The sequence below is a fragment of the Triticum urartu genome, chromosome 3A, assembly GCF_056163025.1.
Source record: "Triticum urartu cultivar PI428250 chromosome 3A, HENAU_Tu73, whole genome shotgun sequence".
In the NCBI taxonomy this organism is placed as follows: domain Eukaryota; kingdom Viridiplantae; phylum Streptophyta; class Magnoliopsida; order Poales; family Poaceae; genus Triticum; species Triticum urartu.
Window position 1 is genome coordinate 739,606,874 of NC_141875.1, and position 8,707 is coordinate 739,615,580.

Sequence of the window (8,707 nt, forward strand, 5' to 3'; positions counted from 1 at the left end):
TATCTTTCTATCCTAATACAAGGCGATGCTCATGCGAACGTTTCAGAAGTGGATACCTAAGGTAAAAAAAAAGGGGAGTTTCCTTGAGAAATTGGCACATCTGGAAGAAGCTAAAAAATATGTTCCAATGATTTACATATGTAGGTATCTCACATGAAATTTGTTCTAACAACCAAATAAGTTATTTAAACTTCAGGTTGAGGATTATCTTCCCCTTCTCACCCTTCTAGCTTGGTTCTCATACTACTTTTTTTCCTGTAAAACAATACTTCCAAATTGGAGTACCAAAATACGAGCAACAATATCAACAAATCTAAATTCTGACGCATTAGCATATTTGACATGAATAAGTAAAAGAAAAAACTATAGAGATGCAACATCAGTATAGAAGCTAATACATTTAACATGTATATTTGCCTGAAAAAACGAACCACCATACATCCTTTTTTGCAAAAATTATCACGATCTATTATCAAAATTTCACTAAAAATACAAAGCACCTCAAACATATGAAATAATACATCGCGATTCTGAGACCACCGAATGACCACTAAAACCGCCAGAACTAGCAGCCGACGCCCCACTATCGCTGCTCCCCTATTGGGGTCAACTTGACCTTGAAGATGACAGTTGGGAAGTCTATGTATACATGTCCCTAAGGACACCATACATCCTTTAGACCCCCACCCCCATCCCCACTACGCCTACCCGGCGAGTACCTTAATCATGATTCCTCTAATTACTAGATTGTAGCCTTCAACCCAATGGTATATATAGCGCCTTTTGGTTGCAACACAAGTTCCACGAAGCAAACCAAGAGATCAAGAACAAGGATATTTGCGTATGCACTCTGGAGTTAAAATTCGCCCAACATGCACATAGGGCGAGACTATTGGATCCATCATGAAAGGGACCAAGAGGAGACGATTACCAAGTTGCATGCTCAGCTCCAGCAGACGCGGGAGGCTCGGGCTTTTGTTCACAGTAAGTGAACTCTAGGCATGATTTACTACATAGTATGGTGCCAATTTTGCTTCCTAAAATACTTGTGTGACTAGCTATGAGTATCTAGTTAGAATTGTCTTGATCTACTCTGATTTACAACAATAATAGTAATACAAAAATACACCTCTCTGAAATTATAGTAATAAACTAGTATCACATTTTTACATTTTACAACATGTAGCTAGATGAACCAAGTCGTATTCATCTAATATGATGAAAGGTTTCAACGGTACATATATCTAGCGGCAGAGGATGGAGTCCAATGGGTTCCTAGTGGGAGTCCCAGAGAGTTGTGTTGGGTACGTGCCTCTATGTCCTCCTCCTTATCGGCATGACCAACACAGTCGCACCGAGTTCTCATTAATGACCATGGATAAGAAGTTCGGCTCCCAAGCATGTTGAATAAATTTACTACACTTTACTATGCAAGTCGTCCAGTACACCTCTTTGTTTTTTCTTGAAAAGAAGAATCGAAGAAAAGAAAGAACCGGGGAAGAAAATGAAGAATAGGGGGGCCATGCCCCCCCCCCTCCTTAAACCACGATTCATGTAATTATTCAAATGCATCGATGAAAGAGCTCTCGTGTTAGAACTAGGAAGGGTCAGATTGGTTATATAATTGTTCTCTATCTTTAAGACAGGTATATTGGGTCTAAGCACATGGCTAAATCCCAGATTCACTTCCAGGATTGGTGATGCACTATATTTATTTAGGAATGAAGTTCCCACGGGCTCGTGATATTGGTTGTCTTTGTGTTTATACTAGTGAAACAAGTCCGATTTTATTGTATTATCAAATTAATGCATGTGCCACGTTGTGTAAACCGTTGGCCAAGTGAAGACCGCCACCGGGGAAATCAAAGAATAAACCTATGTGCCTTTGGACATCACTCGTACGAGATGTCTTTCATTAAGATTAATTATATCCTTTATCCTTCTACATAAGTATGCCTTGTTTGCATACTGCTTGGTATTATAGAGTCCTTTTACAATACATCAAATAAATTTTGGTCATTTATTTTTGTGACGCAATGGTTCAGATGCACTAATACTACACTACAATTCGTGTAGTATATTCAAGATCTAGGCTATATTGGGAAGATCATTGCTTTAACGAAGAAGCCCCCGACCGAGTTTGATAAATAGTTTGCTGCATGGGAGGGCAAGGAGTGGAGTAAATATACATCGACAGTTGAGTAGATACAGTCAAGTAAATGGTATAGGCAAGTACCAAATATTTTCTTACTAATATTGTATACATGGGATGAATGGATCAGCCTCATTCTTTGCATAGAATAATTAGTCTATGCATGTTTATTTAGTAGCATCATTCTTCTGCAATTTTCTTAACCATGATATCCAATGGTCCTCGTTCTTTTCATAAATAATTTGTCCATGGCTATTTATTTAGTAGCATCATTGTCTATGTTCTTAACCATGACATGCAATGTTCTTAACCATGATATCTAATGCAGGAGTTCTCCCAGTTCCATGGCCCCAACTATAATACTAGACTAGTCCATCAAGGCGCGCGTTGCCGCGCCCGTCCATTCTAAAAATAATATTAGAAATATCTGAATGATATATGGGAATTTAAAATGAATTATATATTTTTAATGGTTCGAGATACATTGCTTCAAGTCCACAGCCATAGAGAAAGAATGTTTGATATTTTGATAGAAGAATGATTGCTTAATTAAGCAAGAACTCTGCTTGAATACGTAACTTCAAGTTCAGTTCTAACACTCTGAAGCAGTAAAACACCAATGATTTTGTGTCTACTTGCATTTGAACACCCAAGGGACGAATATATAGAAATGCGATCCTTCCTTCTGATAGAACGTATTTACAAATTCAAGGTCGGGTTTGATTGACCGGTCCACTGAACTAACACTGACACTACATACCCATTTGCCAATAATTTTTACCATTAGCAGGTGGTTTACGGGTACCGTTGTTTTGAATCATGGGTATATACTACTTCAGTTCTAATGAATGCGAGGATGTCTTTGAATATGACTCATTGCATCCAATCCAAATAGAATTGGAAATTCAGAATTAAGAAAAGCGCATAATATGCTGACTGCTGAGGCCTGGCAGCAATAGACGGGCAGATAAGAATTGTGTGACCCGTAAGAATCAGTCAAGAAAATACATTCACCCAATCAGAGAGAAAACTCTAGTCTGTATCTCATGGTGTAGTGACCACCTGAAAAACACTCGTCTGACTCAAGTTCAGAGGAAGTACAAGGAAAAAGGGATTTACAGTGCTCGTACCTCATGTGTTTGTTTCCTGAAGTGAGCACACTGGAGAAACTGGATGTCGCTCACCGGAAATACATCGCCGTCGCCAGAGAGATCCCTTTGGAGTTGATTGCAAGAATTGGATCCGAGCCTCAGATGGAAGTGGTGGGAGGGGCTAATTCAGAGGGTTCCAGCGGCGTCTGCACACCATCTATTCTTCATCGCTTCTTTTTCTTCCCCTTCAGCGAGCACCTTAGCATCAAAGGAAGCTACCGGGAAACCATGAGGGGCATCTTCTTCCTCCGTCGGGGGGTCGATGTTGTTCGAACAGTGATGGAGGATGGGAGGACAAGAGGAAGTAGAGGATGCGGTGGTCTGCTGCTGCTCAGGGAATGTGTACGGCGGTCGGGTATATGTTTTAGGGAAGGTGTGCGGTGGTGTGAGGAGGCCGTCGCCGTCGCCGCCGCCATCACCTGGAGAGGCATGCGGCCCTCGCGTGCTCCCTCCCCTGCCTCTGCGCTGACACCAACCGTCTATTCACGATCGCAGGCTACCCAACGTCAGTGCATTAGAGGGCCTCCAAGTCGTTCATCGGAGCAGCAGCCCATTTAGTGTTGGGCCGTCCGGGACGCTTGAGGTGGAGTGGTAAAAGGCTGTCGGGCATGCACAGTGAAACGACGGGACAATCGACAACGTTGAATGAACTAATCGGACGGTTTAGAGAGCCAAATCGCTGTGGAGGGGCCTAGGTGGCTCAGTTTTACTGTTTTTCAATTGGTTTCTGATGCTCAGACTATTATAAGTCAGAGGGTTTGTGCATTCTTTATTCAGAGTTAATAAAACTGCTTTTTGAGAACAAAATGCAAGTTGACACTAAAACCGAGTTCCAGCATGATCTTGCAATGTGTCTTCAGGTATTTTGTTAATTCTTTCTCGCGCTGGGGTAAATGCAACTCTATTAGGCGCTTGCTTAATGTCACCAAACATCATTACTGTCAGCTCAAACCTTGTTTACCATATTATAATGACCAAAATACACATGGACCAACATGTCATCTCTCCCTCTATCTCACTACGAAAAAGTGTGTATCCCACTTGATCCTAACAACATACATATTTTCCTTTAGAATTATTCGCTTGCTTACTCCTAACAAGTGAGGTTCACACTTATTATTGTAAGATTGAGAAAGCTAACATGTGGGTCTAGGAGTATTATGGTCATATAACATTTTCAATGGGTTTGACCTGACAATAATGTTGTCTAATGGCATTTTTGAGAAAACATCTAATGGAACGATGGAAATTTTGAGGTATCTAATGGCATTTTTGAGCAAGCATCTCATGAAACGATGGCATTTTTGAGTAGTTGTAAATTCTGATGGCAAAACTGAGTAATGAGACACAATTAATGACCTAAATGATAAAACCCTTAAAAATAAAATAAAAATGATTAGGAGGAAGTTGAGGGGAACCGACAAAAGTTGCTTTTGGAAAACTTCCCCTAACTTTCAAGGAAAGTCCAAAAACTAGTTTTACAAAAAGATTTTTAAGGGAGTTGTTAGAGTTGCTTTTTTTCTAAAGAGAAAAATTCACTATAGGTTCTTTAACTTGCGTCGATGGCCACTTTAGTCCCCATAGTACAAAATACCCGAAATACCATCCCTAAACTTGTCCTAGGGGTTCACATACGGTCCATTATACTGTTTGGTCTATGTATTCGCTGATTTGGCAGCGGTCAACTAGTGCCACGTGGGCACTGACTGCTACCTCATCTCCAGCCGCTTGAATACGCAGGAAAACAAGGGGTCTTTTGCAAATTACGCACATAAAACAGCTGCCCCTCCCCATCTGGTCAGACCGCGCGCCCCTCCCCACCTGGTCGGACCGCCCCAACCTAGTCCGTCCCTGCCGCCACCTCCCTCCGCCGCCCTCTGCTGCCACCGCTGCCTCCATTGCAATCTGCCAGTTGCAACGGGGAGGACTGGGATAAGCCACATCACTCCTCCTCACCTGGTCGGACCGCCCCAACCTAGTCCGTCCCCGCCGCCACCTCCCTCCGCCGCCCTCTGCTGCTGCCGCTGCCTCCATTGCAATCTGCCAGTTGCAACGGGGAGGACTGGGATAAGCCACATCACTCCTCCTCCTCCTGTTCTACGCCTTTCTCCGTCGAAAACACCACACCAAAGTAAAACTCCCAATGGCCGAACTGGCGGCGGCGCCCGCGGGGATGGACCCGCCCAGCGGATTCTATGCGGCCACTCGGACCTTCCACAGCGTTCGCTCCAGCTCACGGCCGCGGCCGCGGCCTACGCCTTCTTGCTCCTCGCCTCCCCGACCACCCTGCGCTCGTCGACGACGCCACAGGCATTGTCGTCTCCTACACGTCCGTCATCGCCTCCGCCCGCTCCCTTGCAGGCGGCCTCTGGTCCTCCCTCGGCCTCTGCCTCGGGGACGTTGCCTTGGTCATCGCGCCCTCGGCCTCGAGGTCCCCGTGCTCCACTCGGGCTCATGTCCATCGGCGACGTCGTGTCCTGTGTTTTGATTTTCGGTTTGAGATTTTCTCGCCCCAGCCGAGATGGCCGAATTTCGGCCATTTTAAAAAATTTTGGCCAAATTTTCACCAAAATTTGACTAAATTTAACCAAGATTTGTCAAATTTGACCAATTTAGCCCGAAAGATAGATTTCGCCCCAGGCCGAGATGGCCGAAATCCATTTTTTTCGGCCAAAATTCAAAACACAGGTCGTGTCCCCCGCCAACCCGGCCTCAACCCCCAAGGAGTACGCGCACCAGGTTGCCCTCTTCAGGCCCGTCGTCGCGTTCGCGGCCCCCGAGGTCGCCGCCAAGCTGCCCGGGCACGTCAGGTGCGTCGCCCTCAGATCCGATGCGTACGAGAGTCTGTCCTCTGCAGGCGCAAAGGCGGCTCCTCCGCCGGCCTTCACGCTGCTCCCACTCCCCCTGTTCCACGTCTTCGGGTTCATGATGGTTTTGCGCTCCATGTCCATGAAGGACATGGCCGTGCTCATGGAGCGCTTCGACTTCGGTGCCGCGCTGCGTGTGATAGAGCGGTACCGCATCACGCTGCTGCCCGCGGCGCGGCCCGTCCTGGCGGCCATGATAAAGTCCGAGGAGGCACGCCGCCGCGACCTCTCCTTTCTCCTCGTCATCGCCGTCGGTGGCGCGCCCCTTGGCCGGGAGGTCGCCGAGCGCTTCGCCGCTGTCTTCACCAACGTCCAGATTGTTCAGGTTAAGCATCAGACTCCATCCAGGCTACAGAATACTACTAAATCTTCCATGCAGGCCGGGCAGGAGGAGGAGCCGTGGAGTGTGGAAGCCTGAGGCGATCTACGTGTGTGATTTAACCCTAATAAAATCGGTTTGTGATTTTGTGGGCCATATGTGGACCTGGAGAGATCGATCGGATCGAAAACGGCACTGCTGGAGGGAGAAGGATGGGGCGCACAACTTCCTAGGAGCATCCTGTGATCTTCCTTTTTCGGCCGTGCACTCAGACTAGAAAGGGACGCGGATTTTTCGAGCACCTGCGCCGGGGCCGCGTTATCCTGGCGGTCGAATAGTCGCGGTTTACCTAGAGATGTCCGACAGGAATACTGGTTTAGCCTACGTATTACCCTCGTCGTAGGGTAACAGCATCACGGGTAGGCTCTGCACATTTTTGTCTTCTATATCTCCCCACTGCATACCCGTGAGAATACGAATCAGTTCTCTCCCCACACAGCGCCCTGCTCGCCGCCCCGGGAGCCTCTCCGGCGGACGGCCATAGGTAGGTATCGAGTCTGCATACTGCCATAATACTCGCAGCGCTCGTCCAGGATGCGCCTTATTCGTTTTTGTGTTTCCCATTGAGATCCTGAATCCCCTTTTCTTTCTTGGTTCTGTGCCAGACCACAGATCCCGCGCCGCTGCTGGCGATCCATTCTTAGCAAGCCGGCAGATCGATGGAGGGGGGGCGGCGGCGGATCTATCCCCGGGCGCCCGAGCGTCTGCCCGCTCCTATTCCCCAAGAACGCGAGCGTCCGCCCATCCATATCCCCCAAAGAACTCCTCTTCATCCATTGACGGGAGGCGGGAGGAACCTGATTCAGGACTGGCGGCTGGAACGCGAGGGTCTCGTTTCGCCCGGATCCCAGGTATGCGCCGTCCCCTTTATGCCTCCGCTAGATTCGATAGTTTCCTCAGAGAAAGAAAGATTCATTTCTTTGCCTCCCGAAACTAAATCCAGTCGTCATCTTCCCGTTCGAAATCCGGTAGTTTCCATGTCTGTGTGATAGTTTCTGAACCTTAGATTTATTAGCACGAGCGAGGAAGGAAAAAATGGTGTGAGGGGCGTTGGTGTAGAGCGCTGGATTTACGATTCGACGCTTATTTGGCCTGATTCATTTCATAAACTTATGCATGAATATATCTTTTCCCCCCGGTTCCAGGCGTATTATTGCTGAATGTCGCAGTTCGGCAGAACATGCCATACCCATCTCATCCATGGTGCCCGACAGTTACTATATTTTTATATTCAGTTTTGCTAAAGCACATCTAGATGTGCTATAAGTATTGCACATCTAAGTTCTATGTCATTGATTTTATGTTAAGATTCGTGTAGATATTTTCTTTTTCTTTTTTCTCTTTCTCTCTATGCTTAACTCACTCACTTAGATGTGCAATAACTAGAGCACATCTAGATGCTTTTATATTTTGATACTCCGGCCATAATATGATTTATTTATACCCACTCAAAAACCTAGATACAAAAAGGCGTGGCTCGCCGTGGTATTTGTATTCCCAGATTAAGCATAATCTGGACATATCTTATTGTATTTGCATCACTCAAAAATCATGATGTTTTCAAGAAACATTCATCTGTGCATAATGAATGTTTGTTCCAGATGATATGTGCGGCTACATCCAAACATAAGTTTCAGACACCTGAGATTTTTTTTTAAAATTTCTCACACCATATACTTGTTGTGATATTCGATGACCTGGAACATGCAGGCATACCTAAAACTGATGTGATCGGGCGTTCAATATCACCCATATACGTTTATGGAAACTATTGGCGTAGTATAAACATTTGTTATTATTCATGGCAGAAATATGGACATGTTTTTAACAGCTATTTTTCAATATAATTGCTTATTTTTCGTTTCTTAACATGTAGGCCATGGATTGCCCACTTTGCAAAAACCCGCCTGCCGTATGTGGAGATCTCGAAGGACCATCCTGCCACATTTCAGTTCCAATGACAACCTTCTGCACATTCAGAGCACCGGTTAAATGTAGAACTCTTCAGGACGGATAAACAAAATCGTTGATTTCTATACTACAGCTGTTACCCGACAAACACCTTGGCGCAACCAATGTAAAAAAAAGGCTAACTACAGTGATGTTCGATCATGGAGATAGGAGGACCAGGATTCATGGACCTGGCTGGCAGATGTTT

The 8,707-nt window shown here is 45.7% G+C and overlaps 1 pseudogene; it reads left to right on the forward strand.

Annotated features, from left to right (window-relative positions):
- Window positions 1-5,446: 5,446 nt before the first annotated feature.
- LOC125531102 (4-coumarate--CoA ligase-like 5 pseudogene) lies at window positions 5,447-6,588 on the forward strand (annotated as a pseudogene).
- The last annotated feature ends 2,119 nt before the right edge of the window (window positions 6,589-8,707 follow it).